Raw genomic sequence first — 19,526 nt, 5'->3', positions numbered from 1 at the left:
GTGCCCTTAGTATTCTGATTTTGGCAGTCAGCTGCTGGGAGAGATGTTATTCCATTGAAAATGATTGTATCCACACAACCCAGCACAAGTGGGGCCCATTTACAGTCTAGAAAGGACCGGGCACGGCCTGCCCATTGGCAGCCAGCTGGACCTGCATACACAGGGGGCATTGGTTGCAGGCATAAAGTATGAATTTAGCCCAAGTTGTCTGGCAGGATCCTTTCCAGGACGAAGTGCTGAAGGCAGAGTGTGTGCTAGTAAGCCAGGCCCTTGCTCTCTGCCTGGCTCCCGGTGGCCCACTTCATGCTGAGATGCCACAGAGAAGTGTAGGGTGGGTGGGCAGGGAAGGTCAGGGACGGCATTCTCACCACGGGGTTCCTTTGTATTAGGCGGTCCCAAGGGCTAAATGAGCTGCACACCTGCCTGGGCCAGCTCAGCGGGGGATGCTGGACCAACACAGCAGCTGCTAGAAGGCACTCGCGGAGCCTGGACAGCAGCTGCGCCCCACCCGCCTGGGCAGCATCTGGGTGAAAGGTACCGGGAGCTGGGCAAAGGGCTGGTGTGGGTCTCTGTGCCCATCACTGGGCACAGTCACTGGGTAAAAGTGGAACTGCTGCTGGCCCGTGGCGCCAAACGGCTGCAGTGACTTGGGGGTCCCAATAGCCTGGCTGCCCCCAAACTCAACGTGGAGGGTGTAGAGGGGCTACTCAGTTAGGGGACATACATGGCAAAGCCACCCTGTACATAGCAGTTATAGGCTTCTGGGGTAAGGGGTGGAAAGATGAAGGAGAGAGAAGGAAGAAGACAATGTTTCTGACTAAGCCATTTCCTGTGTCTGGACCAACTCTAGGGAGCTTCCTGGGTGAAAGGGATTGACTGTGTGGTTTTGCCTCCCTGTTTCTGGCCTTTTGTCCTTGGCAGCTTATGAACTCAGGGAGGTGAATCCCTAGTACCATTTTCCAAAGGCAGACAGAATGGAGAAGGTCAACTTTCCAAAGAAACTTCATGGAACACATGTCAAAGCCCTAGAGAAACAGGTTTAGATTTTTTTTTAAGTGCTGTTGATTTCCTTTGCATGACTGCAGCCAGCTTGTGTCAGCGAGGCGTGGGGTGAGACATGGAGGACTATTGCATTTGCAGGGGGAGGTGGGCATACCTGCTGGTGGTCGGGTAAGAGGGCACAGGGGCTGAAGGGCAGGAGAGGCAGGCTGGGCGGCCCAAGGCTGTGGCCTAGACCGAAGACCTTGCAAGTGGGACACGAGGTGGGGGGTGGCAGTGTGACTGTGGGTATGCTGTGTGTCATGCACATGTTGGTAACATGCCTTGGGGACTGGGTTGTAGGTCCGCTTTGTGGATTTATGGCTCAAAGATTGAAACCAGGATGTTCTGGCAGCGACAGGAGCAATAAATAAATAATAGGAGAGGCTGGAGCCCTGGTGTCAGCTGAATGGGCATGGAGAGAACTGCTCTCACCTTCATTTCCACACAGCCCCCTGGGCCAGTGTCTGGCAGCACAGTTGTGCCATCACAGGCACACTCAGCTACCCCCAGTGGCCTCAAATCCCAGGTCTCTCTGCATAGCAGGTCAAGGAGAGAAGGCCGGGCCCTTGGTTGCAGGTCCAATAGCCGTACCTCGTGTCCAGCCAAGGGCCTTGTCATCATCATGCAGTGAGGTTTCTTGCTGAAAAGCAATTTCCTTCTGAGACGAGAGCCACTGTGGGGGCTCTAGGGTTACTGTTCTCTATCTTTTGAGTAACTGGGGGTCAGGGCAAGCCAAGCCCTGGCCTGGGCTCTGAGGCTGCTCCCTGCACACCGCTGAAGCCCTGCATCCTCTCCTACCTCTCCTGGGGAGAGCTCTTACACACCTAGGAGAGTTTGAGGTAGAGGTGATGGTCCTGTGGTTGGTGAGCCTTTGGGTCTTCCTGGCTACTAACCGACTGGCCAGCCCTGGCATGGCTGTGTGGCTTCCATGGCATGGGGGCTCGGTCTGAATGAGCCAAATCTACTCTCCCCTTGGCAGTAGGGGTTTGGGTCAGTAAGCAGGCACTGGGGTTCCCTCCAGGGGAGGCAAACTCATGTGCATGCGGGGCCACACTCACCACACCACCCTGGGCAGGTAACAGGGGTGAGAGTTGTGCTGTGACCAAACATGGTATCTGTCTCATCTCATTACTTTTTTTTAAATTGAAGTATAGTCGGTTTACATTGTTGTGTTAATTTCTGGTGTACAGCATAGTGATTCAGTTATATGTATATATACATATTTCTTTTCAGATTCTTTTTTATTATAGACTATTACAAGATATTGACTGTAGTTCCCTATGCCAGACAGTAGGACATTGCTGCTTATTTATCTTATATATAGTAGTTAGTATCTGCTATCCCAAACTCCCAATTTATCCCTCCCTGTGCCCTTTCCCCACTGGTATCATAAGTTTGTTTTGTATGTCTATTCACATTATTTTTGAAAACATTGTGCAGGCCAAAAAAAGAAAATGACCAGACTAAAAGCATCTATAAGCCGTATTCAGCCTCCTGGCTGCCAGTCTGTGGCCAATGTGAGAAGCAAAATGCACATCACTGAAAATTCTTTTGGCCTGGGAAAATTCTTCCCTGATCTTCCAAACCCAGCTGAAATAGTGTCTCTGTGACACTTCCTCTCATATTCCTCCTTTGGCTAAACGAATACTTCTTTCTCTGATCCCTTAGCATCTCTATTGTACCATATTTGACCATTCATTCATTCATTCATCCATGTATTCATTCAATAAACCTTTATTGGATACTTTGGCAAGGGCTATGCTGGAATTATAGGGATGAATACATAAATTATCCCTGCCCTCCATTTATCCAGAGGGAATTCTAAGAAAAGATACATACACTCCAATGTTCACAGCAGCACTATTTACAATAGCTAAGACACGGCAACAACCTAAATGTCCATCAACAGATGACTGGATAAAGAAGTTGTGGTGTGTGTGTGTGTGTGTGTGTGTGTGTGTGTGTGTGTGTGTGTGTGTGTGATGGAATACTACTAAGCGATAAAAAAGAATAAAATAATGTTATTTGCAGCAACATGGATGGACCTGGAGATCGTCATTCTAAGTAAAGTAAGCCAGAAAGAGAAAGAAAAATACTGTATGATATCACTTATATCTGGAATCAAAAAAGAAAGATACAAATGAAGTGATTTACAAAACAGAAACAGACTTACAGACAGAAAACAAACTTATGGTTACCAGGGGGGAAAGGTGGTGGGGAAATATAAATTGGGAGTTTGGGAGTTTGTGATTTGCAGATACTAACTACCATATATAAAATAGATAAACAATAAGTTTCTACTGTATAGCACGGCGAACTATATTCAATATCTTGTAGTAACCTACAATGAAAAAGAATATGAAAAGAAATATATATATGCATATGTATGACTGAAACATTATGCCGTGCACCAGAAATTGACACAACATTGTAAAATGACTATACTTCAATTAAAATAAATGAGTAAACAAATAAATAATCCCTGCCCTCGAGGAGCAACTAGTCCAGTTGGGGGAGAGATGGGAGAGCAGTGACTCTCAAGTGTGTAAAGGCTCAAAGCTCCCTGAGGGAGGCGCCCTCTGTGTGTGTGTAAAAGCTGAGGAAGGAAGGCTCTGGGTGAGATGAGGCCGCTTGGCCAGGTCCTGGAGGAAGAACATGAGTAAACCAATGGCCCTTCCTATCCCGGGGAATCGCCTGAGCAGACCCTTGGAGACTTGGCTATGGAGAGCCAGCTTGGGCCCTGGTGAGCGGCTCTGTGACTGGTGTGTAAGGAGTAGGGAGCTGGGAGTGGCAGGAAGAAGGAATCATTTAGGGCCTTGAAGGCTGTGCTGTGGATCTTGGACTTTACTTTGGAGGGAACCAGCTGAGGGCTTGGAGCAGGGGAGTGATGGATCTGACCTTTGCTTTGGAAGGCCCACACTGGAGCCTGTGTGTCATGTGGACAGGAGGGGCAAGAGGCTGATAATAGGGAGGCCAGCTGAGGAGCTGCATCCCCAGTGCCTGCGTTCGCTCTCTGGGTCCTTGTTGACTGAGTGAGTGAGTGAGCGAAGGAGGGAGGAAGGGAGAGAGGGATCACACTCTCCTCCTGGGGCTGGCTCTCAAAGGCATCCACTCGGGTGTCTCACAGGCATCTCAAATTTACCACGTTCAAAGCCAAACTCCCTGGGGGAGGGTATAGCTCAAGTGGCAGAGCACATGCTTAGCATGCACAAGGATCTGGGTTCAATCCCCAGTACCTCCTCTAAAAATAAATAAATACATAAACCAAATTACCCCCCCAAAAAAACAATTTTAAAAAAGCCAGACTCCAGACTGTCTCCCCTAAACCTGCTGCTCCTGCAGATCTCCCCATCTCAGCTAATGGCACCCACAACTTTCTGATTGCTCAGGAAGCAAACCTCAAAGTCGTCCTTGACTGCTCTCCTTGTCTGCCTCTGCTCTATTAGCATATCATATTGCCAACTTCATAATGTCCAGAATCAAACCACTTGTTACCACCTTTGTGGCCTGTGCCACCATTATCTGTCACCTAGATATTAGCAACAGCCTCCTACCAGTCTCCCTGTTAGGGAAAACCATTGGATCTGTTACAACTACCTGCAATATGTCCTGCTTCTGCTCAAAACCCTCTAATAGGTCTCTGTTTCAGACTAAAAGCCAAAGTCCTTACAATGGCTCCTAAGACCTTGTGTGATCTGTCCCCCCAATGACCTGTCTGACCTTATGTCCTACCTCTGTCCCCCTCACTCACTGTGCTCTGGCCACACTGGCCTCCCTGCTGGTCCCAGACAGCTTCAGGGGCTTTGAATTTGCTGTTCTCTCTGCCTGGAATTCTTTTCCTCCAGATATCTGCAGGGCTCACTCCCTCACTTCACTCAGATCTCTGCTCAAGTGTCACCTCAATAAAGCCTTTTTTGACCAACCATCCTCTTATAAAACAACACCCTCAGTTCTGCTGGCCTCCTGAGCCCCTCCGTTGTTTTCTTTTTTTCCAAATCAAACATTACCATTTAACGTATGTGGCTGGCACATAATAGGCACTCAATAAGGACTTACTGAATAAGCAGGTAGACTGTGGTGATCAGTGAGGTTGCTGTGGGCCATCTCTGGACCGTGTGACCTGGGATTCACAAGAGCAGGTTGTATAGGGGAAGCAGAGAGCCCCCTGGACCATAGAAGTTAGCAGCTCTAGCCAAAGTGACCTTGGGCAAGTCCCTTTGAAAGGGAGCAGGACCCTGGGGGCCCTCCCTGATATAAATCCTGTCTGTCCCCCATTTCTTTTTTGTAGGAAATAGGCTTCATGTAGCCTCCTTGACTTTCCCTGAGTTCCAAAGGGCAGATTCAAACAGTTGCTAATCAGGGAAAGGAGGGATCGCAGAAACAAGGGAGGAACAATCAAGAAACAATAGTGCGACCTTGGGGCAGGGTCCTGGTTACCAAGACTGTTACCCTGAGGATTGTACCCCTGCCCCTCCCTCGAATAGAAACGAGTTACTCTTATCTAAGTCTCAAGAGGCAAATAGAAGAAACAAGAACTGATTAGAAGCTGCGGAGCCCAAGATGGCAGAGGATTTGACTTCCAGTGGACCTTGAGTCTCATTACACTCTCATAGTAATGTATTAGGATGGTAAATGACACACCCACAGGTGCCATGACAGTTAATGATTGCCATGACAACAACTAGAAAAGCCCATACAAGGAAAGAAAAGGAAGGCGATTGACCCCCGCACACTCGGAAGGAGGATATGACAGCAGAAGCCTCCCATCAGCGTCCATGTGGCCTGACCTGGGCTGGAACTGTCTCCACCGGCCATCTTGGCTGATAGCTCCCTGCTCGAGCATCTAGTCCTCACTCAAGTGCTTTTCTTCCTTTCTCCCTGCTCGAGCGCTTTCCTTCCTTTTCTTCTTTTGAGACATAAGCAGTTGTTGCTCTGTCCCTCTGCCTCAGCTGTGAATTCTTTCTAGCCAGCAGGCAAGAACCCACCTTTTGTGGGATCCCCATTCTAAGGGGGAGTCTTCCAGCTGCTAACACCTTCGGCCCACTGATCCAAAGTTTGCCCATGGATAAAGTGAGGCATCTGATGTGACGATCTCCAAGGGGTAAAGTGAGGGCCTGGCCAGCTGGATTTGCCGCTCAGGCCCCATGGACACGAGAGCAGAGGTCTTCACCCTCGCCATTCCCTTTTGCTTTCTTGACCTCTTCCAATGTACCAACTTATTTTCAACCCACATCTATAGACACCACGTTATAGCTGTTCCCTTAATGATGAAGGAGGGCATGGCTGTCCACCAGCCACATTCCCCGAAGTTTACCTGGCTCTGGCCCGAAAGCCTGGTGCAGGACAGAAATCTGACTGAGACCAGCAGTGGGAGGATGTCCTACCCCACTTTTAACCACATTTACCACCCAGGTGGGCCCATCTCTGGAGCAATGCCATCTCCTCTCCTAGACCAAACTAAATTCCTCTACCTAGTCTAGTTGGGGCTTGGTGTCTTTCAAACATTTCTCACTTAAAATCTTAATCCTCTCAGTAACAACAGGAAGCAGGCACTCTTCGGCCCATTTATCAGAGGAGAACACTGAGCCTTGGCAGGATTAAGGAATTTGCCCAAGGTACCACACAACCTCTCCTCCTTCTGCAGGAATCACTGGGAAATCTGTTGACCCAGGTTTTGGGGGCTCATCTGTGTGGCTGGAGCTGTAGGAGAGGCAGAAGGGAGGATGCTTCATTCTTCCTTCTGCTCCATCTAGGCCACAGGTGGAGCCCAAAGGCGTGGAAAGCAGGCCAGCCCAGATGGAAGTCATCACTCTCCTGCCGGCTCCCTGAGGGCTGTGCAGAAGGGAGGCGCCTTCCCTGCCTCGCCCTGCCAGGAATCTGGGTGTCCTGAGACCAGTGAGCGGTGGGGGCGGTGTGTGGGGGGTACTCCATGTGATAAACTATTTTCCTTTCTCATTCCAAAGATCAGAGAGCACTTGGTGAGCTGTCCTTTGTTCCAATGGAAACAGAAAACCAGAAAAGCCCAGTGGGGGTTGACCAAACTTTCCTTTGTCCTCTTGGGCCTGGAGGCTGAATGGGAGGACTATGCAAAGTGGGGGGTGGGGGTGGGGCAGGGCCCCTGTAAGGGCAACAAATCAGCAGAAGGAGAAACAGGACAGGATTCTAGCCAAAAATAAAAAAAAAAAAAAACCCACACACAAAGAGCTAAGTACACGCTGGTGAGGAGGCCTTGCAGCCTTCTTCATTCATGCAGCCTTACTTCGTGTGAGTCTGCTAAGTCTAACAGCCTGCGGCAAGAGGCCAGTGGGGACCCTGCAGACCCAACTCTGGAACCGTTTCTCTCCGTGCATCCTCAGAGCTCCCTTGCCCAGTCTCTTTCCTGCCCCCACCACACACCATGCTCCCACCAAAAACAATAGGAACTCAAATTTGTCAAAGTCATTCAAAGCTTCCCAAGCACTTCCCCACAGAATAGCCCTTCAGGTTAAGCCTATTGGTTAAGAATCCAGGCTCAGGGCCCAGACTGCCTGGCTCTTCCATTTCCATAGCTGTGTGATCTCCAATAAGCTGCTTAGCCTTGTGCCTCAGTTTCCTCATCTTGAAAATGGGAACGATCACAGGCTCTACATCTGAAGGTTCTTTTCAGATTAAATGAGCTAATGTTTAAGCTCCCTAAAAGCAGAAGATGGTTTTGTCTTTTATTCACTGCTATAGCCCTAATACCTAAAGAGTGCCTGGCACCCGGTAGAGACTCACCATTTACTGAATATATATAAGGTGCTTGGGATGGGAACTGGCACTTAGTAAATACAATAAAATTAGTCATCAATATCTTTCGCATTCTCACAACAGTTCCGAGAGGCGCGCTCTGAATTTCATGTGTGTCAGTTTACTTCCTCCACATGAGGTTCAAGTTCAGAGTGAAGGCACTGAAGGCAGGCAACAGATGTAAAATTGAGGGAGGTAGTTTGGGTCACAGAGGGTTAGGAATGCAGCCCTCAAATCTGAATGTCCCTCCACCCATTCATATATTCAACTTGTCCACTCCACAAATATTTCACCAATACCCCTATGGGCCATTGTGAGCTGGGGATATACTGATGACAAGACAGACAAGGATTCTATGTTTGAGCAGCTGAGATTCTAGTGGGAGACAGGCAAAAGCAAGAAAAGACTTAAATAATTTCAGACAGTAATAAATGCTATGAAGAAAATAAAGCAGTAAAATGATGTGGAGAGTGACTGAAGTGTCTCTCTAGGAGGGGCTGAGAAAGGGACATAGGAGCTCTTCTGGGGGTACTTGGTCTCAGGTTAGAGGCCCTTGCCTTGAGTTGGTCAATACTGCCTCATCCTGAGAGCATTTATATGCCATCTGCCCAAGGCAGGGGTCAGTTGCTAAGTGTAGCTCCCAGGGATCTGTACACGGGGGTCTAGGTGTGAGGCGCTGGAAAGAGGCTGTGAGCATGCGGTACCTGCATAGGAAAGTTCTGGCATTAGTCGTCCTCTGGCAAAAGCTGTTGGTTGCATTAGGTGAAATAAGGAAGAGGTGTCTGGCCAGTGCCCTCATGTCCCATGCTCCTTCACGGAACCATCTTCACACGTACACACACCACCTCATCTTCCACACAGCCCAGGCGCCATCACAACCTTTGTCGTACTTGAGTGCCCTTATTCATGACATGGTTGAGCATCTCCAGAGCCCAGTACAGAACTGATGCCTAATAAATGCTTACTGAATGAAAGAATCAGTGGTGACTGCTTTCCTTTTGCTTCCTCGACTGACTGGCTCATTTCTGCTCACAGATCAAGCCTCAGCCCACACAGTCATCTTATCTCCTTGTGTCTCACCTGGGGAGCTCTTGCATATCCTTTACTTTCTCTGTGAAGCTTTCCTTGACCTCCCCAGGCAAGGTTGATCCCTCTCACCTCTGAGTGCTCCAGCACACTGTATTCCACCCCCCATCACAGCCCTGATTACTCTAGGGGTACTGTCTGCTACTGCTCCACCACTTCACCTAACCTGTTAATTTTCTCAGTAGCAAGGACTGCATGGCTGTCTGTTATCTCCGCATCCCCAGTACTAGCCCCTAGAGGGCGCTCAGTAGATATTAGTGGAATTGAGAGGGGAAAAAACCAAAACTGAATTGTTTGTCAGTTTTGCTTAGAGCTTCCTAGGCAGTGATGTGCTGGAGCTGGCTTGGCTTGTTGTGGCTCATGAGAGCCAATTGTCAAATATTTAGGAAATCTGTGAGCCAATTGTTAAACACAGCCATCATTAAAAATTAAAATAGAGGAGAAAACAGATGCAAGATTGAGGGACATTCTAGCAAAGAAATGACCAACTAAAAAGCAATACGGGAACCTGGATTGGATCCTAGAACAGAGAAAAGACTTTTGTGGAAAAACCGGTGAAATCCAAATAAGCTTTGTACTTTAGTTAATAATGTTGTCCCAAGGTTAATTTCTCAGTTTCACTAAATGTTTTATAATTATGTAAGGTGTCAACGTAAGGGGAAGCTGCTTGAAGGGTATAAGGGAATGCTCTGTACTGCTTCTGCAATTATTTCTGTAAGTCTTAAATTCTCTTAAAATAAAATAACCATTAGACAAAATAATATTAAAATATATAAACCTACAGTTAAATAAATTATATTAAAATAATAAGTGCTTAGAATTCACCACTTCCTAGTTCTCTTACTATGATCTATGCTCTTTCTTTTGAGGGGGTCGTAATTAGGTTTATTTATATTTTTGATGGAGATACTGGGGATTGAACTCAGGACCTCATGCATGCTAGGCATGCACTCTACTGCTGAGCTATACCCTCCCTCTCTCTCCCTGATCTATACTCTTGAGCTAATTGACACCTACCTACTGCAACTGAATGGTGTGTTACTGATCATCTTTTCCTCCGAGTTTGGTGATGTCACATAGGTAGCTTGAAATAGACCACAGTGGAAGTATTTATATCATGGAAATCTGAGAATGCTACAGATGAGGGCTTGGATTCTTGTTTTGTTCATTGTACTCTAGACCTCAGAAAGTGTTGGAGAAAATGTTAATAATGTACATTCAACTTAAAAGTGTGTCATGTTTATAGCTGTTACTTCATGAATAGCACACCAAAAATTTTGAAGAAATATGCTTCCAGTGGAAACTATTACCTGATTCAGCAAAGGAGTTGTTTGAATCATTGATAAATCTGTCAAGTTCTAACACTTCTTCATTGTTTCACTTTCTTCTGACTCATTAATGTTAGAAAATATCAACCACCATCCATGTAGGACTGACACTCGATCTTCTTTTGCAACTGTAGGATGCTGTGGATGTCAGAATTCAGCAAAGTTAATGAATGCATTATATGGAAATCAATTGGCTATATGGAATTTGCAATAAAAAGTATTATAGATTTCATCATTATTCATACATTGTGTGCTTTGTGTTCTTATATAAGTAGTAAACTTATATATGTGTATACATGCATGCATTTTTTTTGAAAGCCAGTGGCTAACCATTTACCAGAATACCACTGGTCCTAAGTATCGATTACTATTTCACGAAATGCATTGATGGAAAGAAAAGAACGTTGCCTGGCACCTTCTCTGTGCCGAACTGTGCTATATTTTTGATGTTCATCATCTCAGTCACTCAGCTGTGTGAAGTGTAGGTATTATGGACATCATTTATGAAGATGAGATGAGAACATTGGGGCTCATAGAGGCCTGGTCAAAGTCAAGTAATTGATATATAGTGGAGTCAGGATTAAACCCGACATCTGTCTGAGTTCAAAGCATTGTATTAGTTTCCTATTGCTACTGTAACAAATTACCACAAATTTAGTGGCTTAAAGCAACAGAAAGGTATTCTCTTATAGTTCTGGAGGTTAGATGTCTGAAATGGGTCTCATTGGACTAAAATCAAGGTTTTGGCAGGGCTGCATTCTTTCTGGAAGTTCCAAAGGAGAATCTGTTTCCTTGCCTTTTCCAGCTTCTGGACGCTGCCTGCATTCCTTGGTTTTTGTCCCCTTCCTCCATCTTCAAAATCAACAATGACCAGTTGAGTCTTTCTCACATTCCATCTGTCTGACCCTGCTTCTGTTGTCACATCTTCTTTTCCAACTCTGCCTCTCCTGCCCCCCTCTTTCACTCTACGAGGACCCTTGTGGCATCACCTGATGCCCACCTAGAACATGCAAGAGAGTCTCCCCATCTTGAGGTCAGCCGATTAGCAACCTTAATTCCATCTGCAAACTTTATTTCTGAACTTTGCTATTTAACCTAATGTAGTCACAGGTTCTGGGGATTTAGGACGTGGACATCTTTGGTGGGGAGCATAATTTTGCCTATCACACTTTTTCCATGACCCTTAATCACCTTGCCTCTTGTTTTAGTGGTTACATAATCCAATGCAAGGCCAGTGCTCCTCTCCCTGACACCTGCGTGCCGCACGAACCTGTGCCCTCCACTTTGGGGTAAAATGCCTTCTTTCCTTCACTTACTTTCCCAGCCTGCCAGAGAGCCCTGTGAGAGAATGGTTTCTAATCCACGGGGCTTTGAATCCTGGGCATATATTTTACCCTGCCTTACTAAGGTGTTTTTAAAATAGTTTCCGGGATTTTTGCAGATTGCTGGCTTTTTCAAAGCTCCTGTTCCCTTCTTCCATTCCCCAGTGTTTGTATGGGGCCAGAGCCCCCTTTCCCCTACAGCAGGTCTCACCTTACTGGGGTTTACCCATTGCCACCTTCTGGACCTGTTTCTAGCCACCAGCCAGGATCGTGCATTATTTATTTGTGCTTCTCACAGATTTTTACACTGCTATATTCTAGAAAAGTCCCTGGACTTAACTGCAATGGCCTTTCCCTATGTCTGCTGATGAGGCATCCATCTGTCTGTGTTTAATACTGCTCTCTGACTGGCTTTTCAGAATCAGACTCTCTTAGTAGTGATTCCCTACCTACCCTTGTTTCCGCCACACTGAGGCTCCTGATTCCAGTCATAAGGAACTTCCTCCACTGATATCAGCAATGGTCAGAGGTTGCCCTTCCTCCCAAGAGGCCTTTGTAACAGCCAGATGCACCTCTTCACTGCCTCTGAGCTCTGACTACAACCTTCTTGGTCCCCCGCCTATCCTTGCCAAAAATGTTTTGCCCCTCTCTACTGTCTGTCACACTCACACCCACACTTGGGGGACCCCATCTGAATCCAACCACCTCGAGGGAAATTTGCCAGATCATACCAACCCAAGGAGCTCGTGTCCTCCTCTGAACACCTCCAGAACTTATTGTCAGTAACTCTTATTTTAACAGTGCATCGTCTACCATTATGGACAGGTTGCAAACTGGTGACTGGTAGACCCAATAACGCCCACAGATGTGTTTGCCCGTGGTTTATTTCTTTTCAGAATTATTTGCTAATATGTAACAGTAAGTAATCTTTCCCTTCAATCTGGGTTTCTGGCTTCTTTGAAACACATAGACATCTAGTAATACTGGCTCTGCATTCCCATTGGATGGTAGTTAGCTGGATTGGGGTGGCGACTTCCCCATTAGAGGGAGCTCTCACTCTCCAATTTGCCACAGTCCCTGCCACTCCCTATTATTGTATCACTCCCACCTCCTTCACTCCTGTATAGTACTCACCTGGTTCCTAAAGACATTCTAAAATTCTGAAATATTCTGTGCTTGCCTGAATGTCCAGCTATATTATAGTCTCTTGGAGGAAAGAAACCTTACTTTGAATGTATTTTGTTTCTCCCATGCAGCTCTGTACCTAGTAGATGCTCAATAAATACTGAGAGCATAGAGAATTTCCTGAAAGAGTGATCACCCTCTAGATTATTCCAGAATATGGAAAAGGTTACTTTTACTTTTTACTACAAGGTAAAACTTTATAAATGTACCATTTGTTGAGAAGTTACCATGTACCTGACTCATGTTAGATGCTTTGGAGCCACAGAGAAGGAAACCGAGTCTCAGAGAGCCTGTACTGCAGGCTGGGGCTGTAGATCTGGTCATTTCTGAGGCAACAGCCCAAACCTGCATTTGATGAGGAAAATTTCCTCAGCATCAGTGCTGGAAGCAGAGAGGAGCTGCCCCTGGGCCTCTCTGGTAATGTTTGTCCACAAACTCTGAGAGTTACTCTGAATAAAGATTAAGCATTTTTTAAATGCCCTTTCTGTGCTGGGCATTTATTAAGAAACTCTGCATTTATTCTTGGACAATCAGGAATTCTGAGCATCTTGGGCAGCCCACTGAAAAGGTGAGGGAAGTAGAGCTCCATGGAACATAATTGGGGATGGGATTTGGAGCCCATTTGGTGAGTCACGCTCAATCGAGAGAAGCGTCTGCTGATTTCTTTGCCCATATGTGCACAGAGATTGTGCTAGTCCCTCATGCCGTCGCTGGGGGTGCTGACGTTTGTTGTGGATGGGAAAACCTGCAGAAATTATGCGTGTTTCATTGCACAGCAGCAAACAGAAAGGAATGCGAGAATACTGTCGGCTCCTGCTGGGCCAGAAATCTGTTGTCACGTGTTGCTGAACGGCTGCAGGAAAACTGGTCTGGACCTTTGGAGGCAGAGAGGTGGGTTTGTCAGACTTTGGTTCTGAGTAACTTTGAGGGCAAAGAGGTTGTACAGGAAACAGATACAGAGCATCTAGGAGTTTGACTCAGAAGCCTTCGCCTGCCTTCTTTGCCACCCTTTCCCCTCCAGCCACCACCAGTTCCAGCCATGGCTGGGAGGGTAGAGAGGTGGGATTGGCCTCAGCCCCAGGGCCACCAGGTTCCACCAGGCCTGATGTGGTCACAGACCCTGCTTAGGGCCACCAAAATGCTCAGGTCAGCTGGGTGGGTTGAACCTCTGGAATGGATGAAGCTCGTGGGCCAGTTCTAAAGGAGGCAAGATAGGGCAGAATGGGGGTGGGAGAGGCAGGGCAAAGACTCAGCTAAGGGCATATACAAGGGCTTTTATCCTTCAGACTCTATAGGAGTCTATGAGACTGTAGAAAACATGGAATCTGTAAAAACTCCAATTCAAAAAGATACATGTACCCCAATGTTCATAACAGTATTATCTACAGTAGCCAAGACATGGAAACACCTAAATATCCAGTTACAGATGACTGGAGAAAGAAGATGTGGTGAGATACACACACACACACACACACACACACACACACACACACACACACACACTAGAATATTACTCAGCCATCAAAAAGAATGAAATAATACCATTTGCAGCAATATAGATGGAGCTAGAAATTATCATATTAAGTGAAGTAAGTCAGAGAAAGACAAATATCATAATATCACTTCTATGTGGAACCTAAAAAAAGACACAAATGAACTTATTTACAAAACAGAAAGAGCCTCATAGGCATAGAAAACAAATTTATGGCTGCCAAAGGGGAAATGGGGGAGGGATAAATTAAGAATTTGAGATTTGCAGATGCACACTACTATATATAAAATAGATAAACAACAAGGTCCTACTGTATGGCACAGAGAACTATATTCAATATCTTATAATGACCTATGATGAAAAAGAATATGAAAATGAATATATATATATGTATAACTGAATCACTATGCTGTACACCAGAAACTAACACAATATTGTAAATCAACTACACTCCAATTCAAAGAAAGAAGAAAGAAAGAAAAGAAAACAAAACAAAACATGGAATCCATAACTTTGGACTCACTTAGAACTGGGTTCAAGCCCTTCCTCTATTCCTACAAGTGCAGCCTTAGGCAAGTCACTAAATCTCTCCAAACCCACGTTTACTTCTTTCTATGTGTGAGGGGTCATGAGGCAATGTTTGTATGGGGTCTGGCCCATATTTCAAGCAGGGGGAGCCATAAGCTTTATAATGACGCAACTGAGCACTAAACTATCATATTGGTTATTATTTATCATGGGCTTCCTAGGGGCCAGACACTATGCTGAACCATTTTAATACATTCTTAAAGAAAGATAAAGACATTGTGTTGCAGAGAGCAAGAGTGACTCCTTGAAGATCATCCAGCCAGTAAAGACAGAACCAGGACAGAGCCAACACTTCCAACCAGACCACCTGCCAGACATTAGCCCCACTTCACCTATGAGGAAACTTGAGGTTCAGGAGGCACTAACATCAGAGACAGACTTTGGGGCTTTAGCCATCTAGCTCTGCTATTTAACGTGCTGTGTGACCTGTGGCGAGTTACTCAACCTCTCTGAGCTTCAGTTTCCCGATTTGGAAAATATTCGATTCCAAAGCCTCTGGCAGCCTGTACGGGAGAAGCAGGATCCTGGGGACGAAGGTGGAGGGGACGGAGCTCAGACTCTCCTGGAGACAGAGAATGAGAAGAAATGGGTGTGACTGGCTTTATGAAGTGGAGGCGGGTCTGAAGAGAAACTTGCCAGAGTGAACGTGCTGGCTCGCACTTCCCATTTAGCAGCTGCTGGAGAGCACCCACAGGGGCTGGGTGGGCAGGAGCTTGGCCAGCTCAGCAGACACCCATATGCTGAGCTGCTGTTGCCACCTAGGGGACAGGCGATGACCACGAACCCAGGCTATGGCTGTGGGTGAGCAGTACTGCACATTCCCTGTCTCCTGCTGGTTTCCGGAGTGGAAAGGGGCGGCCGAGCCTTGCTCCAGGAGTGGGGAGGAGAGTGAGGAAAAGGAGCCGAGTCCTGCCTCCGGTTTGGGAGTTATAAATAAATCCATCTGGAAGTGTTTGGGGCTGTGGGAGCCTGAGGCCAGCCTCTGCAATTCAGGCCATGTGGTGCAGATTTCCATTCACACCAAACCCTCCCCCCACAACCCCCAATCCCAGGAGACAGTCTGATTGGGCCTGTCTGTTCCAGCCCGAGTTGAGCAGGAACCTCTCAGGCTTCAACTCTGTTCCAGCCCCTGCCGCAACCCTCCTCTCCTCCCTGGCCAACTCCAGCAAGATCAGGTCTGTGAAAGTCCTTTGAAAAGATCATGTGCTATTCAAGCACTGCTTGAATGAATGAATTAATTTTCAGTTCAGCATTTAACTGGCAGGACATAATGCTCCCTAGGAAGGGGCCTCCTGGGGTAGTTATGGAAGGTGACGTGTTCCTGACTTTTAGCTTCCATCTCAGGTCATCTTTACCCTAGCCAGCTAAGGCTGGCTGAGGGACAAAGGCTCAACCCAAGTCTTGTTCATTTTTCTATCCCCGGCACTAAGGGTGATGCTCAGTAGGTGTTGATTATATGAAGGGTTGAGTCGACTTGTTAATTTAACAAACGCTCATTACACACCCCCATGTGTGGTTAGCTATGGTGTATGTGCTGGAAAAACAGCAGAGAGCAACACAGACAGAACTCCCGCCCTCATCAAGCTCACAGTCACAGCATTTCTCAGTGATACTCCTATTGGCACTTGGAGTGAGACGATTCTTTGCAGTGTGGGATGCTCCTGTGCATTGAAGGATGTTTGTCTGGACTCCTGGCCCGCTCAGTCCTCTGGAGTCATTATGACAACCAGAAAGGCCTCTCCATGTTTCCAAATCCTTCCAGGGTCTGGGATGACCCACCCGTGGCCAAGGGCCACTGCTGAGGAACTTGACAGGGAGCAAGTGAAGGAAGGTCATCCCCAGTATGTGAACGTGTGGAGTCCTCTAAGTCCATGTGTAATGGGTAGTTTAGACCTGGGAAATCAAATGTGCCCCAGAGAAAGGTGTCAAATGGTCCTTCAGTGGTTGAGTTAGGCCCCAGAATCCCGTCAGGTAGCTGAGGTCCATGGTTCTCCTGAGCTGGGTTAGGGTTCAAAACCGCCATGGCCATTTTGAACATGCCGATGAGATGGTATTTCGAGAATGTTCAGAAAGCAGCCAGGATTTGATCCCAGGTGTAGATGAGAAGCCAATCTCAAGATACCGACTTGGGATAAATCCACTTTGAAGTGGGTGTTAAGGTTGAGGCTCGGCATCCGCGAGGATCATCAGGGGAGAAAGTATTGGGGAAAAGGTGAAGAATGAATCATTCCATTCCCAAGGTCAGCAGCACCCTAGTTAGGGGCCTCTGCCCTTGCCAGGACCACAGCAACAGCCTTCTAATTGGCCTCTGTTCTTCTTCTCATCTCTCTGCATTCCAGAGTTACCTTCTTAAAACATGACTTTCATCACGTCCCTTCCCAACATTCACCAGGTCCAACCTCCTCAGCCCACCCTAACCCCCCACCGTTCCTCTGCCCCACAAGCTGGCCCACCCTTGGCAGCTGGCTCCAGAGTCCTCCCCTTCAAGGCTCCTTGGTGCTTATCTCCTACATCTTACCATCTGGAGACACAGAGCCCCAAACACACACTGCCCTTCTTTCCTCTGTGCCACCTCCTCCCTTGGGATACCCTTGGACCTTATCTCCATTTGAGAAAGTACACTCAGGCTTCAAAGCCAAGTTCAAGTCTCCCCTCTTTTTTTATTGCAGTATAGTCGATTTACAATGTTGTGTTGTGGGGAGGGTATAGCTCAGTGGTAGAGTGCCAGCTTAGCATGCACGAGGTCCTGGGTTCAATCCCCAGTACCTCCATTAAAAAAAAAATAGAGAGAGGGACTAGAGCAACTGTTTTTTAAAAAATGCTTTATGATAAAAAAAAAATGTTGTGTTAATCCCTGATGACACAAATGAACTTATTTACGAAGAGACTCACAGACATAGAAAAGTCTCCCCTCTTTTGTAGAGCTTTCCCTGACCCCTCAGAGGCTAGCAGACAGTTTCCCATCCCTGAACCCCCCTCTCCAGCTCTTCATATAAACTGGGGGCTTCTGTCTCTCCCACTAGACTGAGAGTCCCCTGAGGGCAGTAGTCATGTTTTGCTGTGTAATCACATCACCCAGCCTGGTATGAGGGAACAGGAAAGTGGGCTTGGGGATGGCCTGGTACGATGGGGCAAAGAGGAAGTGCAATGGTTTCCCCTAGGCCTGACAGACCATGGGTCCACTTGAGCCACTTTTAACTGCCCTCTCCATAAGCACTGTCTCTGGATGAGGGTTAGTGAAAGAGTTATGGGAGCCAGGGAGGGTATAGCTCAGTGGTAGAGCATGTGCTTAGCATGCACAAGGTCCTGGGTTCAATCCCCAGTACCTCCGTTAAAAACAAAGAAAAGAAAGAGCTAGGAGAGAGAAGGGAAAAGATCGAAAGCCAAGGGAAGGGGCAGGGAGAGGGAGCTGAATGAAGGAGAAGCTGAGAGGATGAAAGAGGAGATGGGGAGCAAAGATCTGCATCAACAGCTTCCATACACAGGGATTCAAATAACCTTCCTTCTACACTGTTGGTGGGAATGTAAATTGCTGCAGTATGGAGGACAGTATGGAGGTTCCTTAAAAAACTAAAACTAGGTTTACCATATGATCCAGCAATCCCAGGGGTGGGCACATAGGAGTTGGGCACACAGCCAGAGAAAACTCTAATTTGAAAAGATATATACATGCACCCCAATGTTCATAGCAGCACTATATACAATAGCCAAGATATGGAAACAACCTAAATGTCCATTGACAAATGATTGGATAAAGAAGATGTGGTGTGTGTGTGTGTGTGTGTGTGTGTGTGTGTGTGTGTGTGTGTGTGTAATGGAATACTACTCAGCCATAAAAAAGAATGAAATAATGCCATTTGCAGCAACATTGATGGACATAGAGATTATCAAACTAAGTGAAGTAAGTCAGACAGAAAAAGACAATTATCATGATATTACTTATATGTGGAACCTAAAAAAAAAAAAAGATACACATTCTATTTACAAACCAAAAGCAGACTCACAGACATAGAAAACAAACTATGGTTACCAAAAGGGAAAGGGTGGGGAGGGATAAATTAGGGGTTGGGGATTAACAGACACACATTACTATACATAAAATGGATAAACAACAAGGACTTACTGTATAGCACAGGGGGCTATATTCAATTTCTTGTAATCATATATAATGGAAAAGAATCTGAAAAGAAAAAAATATATGTATGTATATGTATAACTGAATCACTTTGCTCTACACCTGAAACTAACATTGTTTATCAACTACACTTCAATAAATTTTTTGTAAAAAACCTGGAATGGAATAAAACAAGATTTGGGATTCTGATAATGAAAGCAGATGCTTAGGCAGGTCAGCTGAATGTATGGTTAATTAATAGGCATTAGTGCCCTTTAGTGCCAAGCTGTGCATGGAATCATGTCCTACTGTGATCAAATGCCAGATACCCAGGGTGCCCATGTAGTAAAGAGCATTGGCATGAGAGAGCTGGAGAATTCCTCAGAGAGCTCTTCCTGAGGGCACCAGGGGCCACTGGAACTCACTCCATAGTTGTCCCACACCACTGGCCTGGATCTTGCAAAGATAAGCGGACATGAGAAAAAAAAACCATCATGGAGCTAGCAGCTAGTATCCCAGGGGCCACGCCGGACACATTTTATGCACACGAGCTCTTTTGATCTTAGATACAACTCTCTGAGGTAGGTATGGTCTCTATTTTA

At 46.5% G+C, this 19,526-nt stretch overlaps 1 protein-coding gene and 1 non-coding gene across 5 annotated transcripts in view; both read left to right on the top strand.

The window, feature by feature from the left end:
• NHSL2 (NHS like 2) overlaps positions 1-19,526 on the top strand; it is a 268,211-nt gene that overhangs the window by 96,195 nt on the left and 152,490 nt on the right. The gene's annotated exons all lie outside the window — the stretch shown is intronic.
• Positions 18,069-18,141, top strand: TRNAA-AGC (transfer RNA alanine (anticodon AGC)). The gene has a single exon. It is a non-coding gene; the product is annotated as a tRNA-Ala (tRNA).

This window comes from Camelus bactrianus, chromosome X, assembly GCF_048773025.1.
Source record: "Camelus bactrianus isolate YW-2024 breed Bactrian camel chromosome X, ASM4877302v1, whole genome shotgun sequence".
Lineage (NCBI taxonomy): Eukaryota > Metazoa > Chordata > Mammalia > Artiodactyla > Camelidae > Camelus > Camelus bactrianus.
This window is presented reverse-complemented; position numbering and strand designations above follow the sequence as displayed.